General features: G+C 31.7%; 1 long non-coding RNA gene across 1 annotated transcript; it reads left to right on the top strand.

The window, feature by feature from the left end:
• Positions 1-205: 205 nt before the first annotated feature.
• On the top strand, positions 206-1,689 carry LOC143539932 (uncharacterized). Its single transcript, XR_013136512.1, has 3 exons — positions 206-258; positions 395-598; positions 1,080-1,689. It is a non-coding gene; the product is annotated as an uncharacterized LOC143539932 (long non-coding RNA).
• Positions 1,690-1,974: the final 285 nt, after the last annotated feature.

Genomic DNA, 1,974 nt, shown 5'->3' with positions numbered 1-1,974 from the left:
GTTTATGTGACCTTGCTGTCGATGTTCAACATGTATAGTTGAACATGGTGAAGTGTTATTTGTAGTCATGTATAGGCATATTACAGTTATGTTTTGGGTCACTTATATAACGAAAAGGTATTTCAAGATCTTGATTGCTATAAAAATATTTTTTGATTTTTAGTGGGTACAAATGAGGAAGATATCGATGATTATGGTGGCAATTCTTAGGAGGATGATACGGATGATCAAGGTGACAGTTTTATGGATTCAACGAGAGTAAGATAGTTTAAACTTTAAAGCCGTTTAATATGAATAGTTTTTCTTTATTTGGTTATAATGTATCTTATTAGTTATCATATTCATCACCAGGCTCAAAGCACCTAAAACATTATATGTGTTTAAATTCTAATAGATTGCTAAGTGAGATATCTGAACAAGTTGGATCCGTGGTAGAGAAAACATCCAACTGAAGTCTAAGTGTGAAGAACTTACTAGTACCGTGATCCAGTTAGAAGCCCAGGTATCCGAGATGAAAGGGTCGAAGGATGATTCTGGTGTTGCACCTGTTACATCGTCATCTTTCCCCATTGTAACCGGTGGACCTCCTCGTTTACGGGTATTTTTCTATATAAATCTTTAGCGTTCCACATTTTGTAATTTATCTTTTGTACTTCATCATAAATATGTTATAAACAATAGGCACGTCACTAAATTTTGCACAAAGTACATGGTCAAAAAGAGGATTAGTATGTAATTTGGATACTTTGTCACTATATTTTGCACAAAGTACATGGTCAAAAAGAGGATTAGTATGTAATTTGGATACTTTGTTAGACTTAGGATATGTAGAAGCTACGAAGTAGAGGTAAATTTTTAGTTTGTAGACTCAACCAAAAATTGATTGTAAGTTGGTGATTAAATAACAGTTACATTGGGCTACACTAGAAAACAACAGTGTCTATTGATATTTTTTTTCAGATTATTTTTTCAATAAAATGTTAATCTGCTAGTGTAAAACCTTCTTTTTTGTAAAATGATTTTTGCACTATAATGACTCGAGTTTAATATATAACTGTTTTTTGAAAACTAAAATCTAGTTCGGAGATGAAGTTTTCCTCAAAAACATTCTAAACCCTACTGAGCCTGTAGCAAGAGGATGGGTGAAGAGCCTTTACCCAAATGAGCTAGTTGGTGGTACAAAGACTGGAACAAAATGGTGTGAGGTAAATGTTCAAGTAGCAATAAAAATAGATGAAAAGTTGGTGAGACCATATGGGTTATATTCCACAATTCAAGATGGTATTGGTGCATCCATCGCATGGCCTTGTCCATTCATCTCTGTCTGTATTTGTTAAACTTGTGATACGAATAATTTTAATAACATGGAACTTAATGCTTATACATGGATGGTTTATCTGTAGGTAGTTCGTGAGGATTGAGGACGCATGATGACTCAGGATTTTATGGTGCTTGTTTCTTTTATTGTTTTTAATTATTTTTTTGAATGTTACAAGAGTTTATGTTGGATAATGTTGTAATTTATTTATGTTTAGTGTTTTCGTTATGAACAAGCTTATTTAATATAATGAAGTTTTATTTCTTTCAATATATAGATGTCCATGAACGTATCGTAAAATTGTGTGTGTGGACGTTTAAAAAGGGTTTTAGAATATGATTTGTTAGGACTTCGAATTTTTATCCTATTAAACGTTAGAACATTGTAAAAGTGTCATAATATGTTTTTTAGGATGTTTAAGTTGTTCATAGACATACTATACGACCATAAAATTTAGTTTCATAAAAGTGTCATAATATGTTTTTTTTGGATATTAGGACCCTTTTCTTGGTACTATAATGTTCCATCATAAAGGTCCTATAAATTAATTTTTAAGGACACTTGTATGTGTGTCAAAAGTTTACAATTAGGTAAGCACATATCAAAACATTGTAAAAGTGTCATAATATGTTTTTATTGGGACGCTTTTTGGGTTG

Source organism: Bidens hawaiensis, unplaced genomic scaffold (assembly GCF_021521415.1).
Source record: "Bidens hawaiensis isolate Kalapana, Puna unplaced genomic scaffold, B.hawaiensis_p1.1 tig00012096_1, whole genome shotgun sequence".
Classification (NCBI taxonomy): domain Eukaryota; kingdom Viridiplantae; phylum Streptophyta; class Magnoliopsida; order Asterales; family Asteraceae; genus Bidens; species Bidens hawaiensis.
This window is presented reverse-complemented; position numbering and strand designations above follow the sequence as displayed.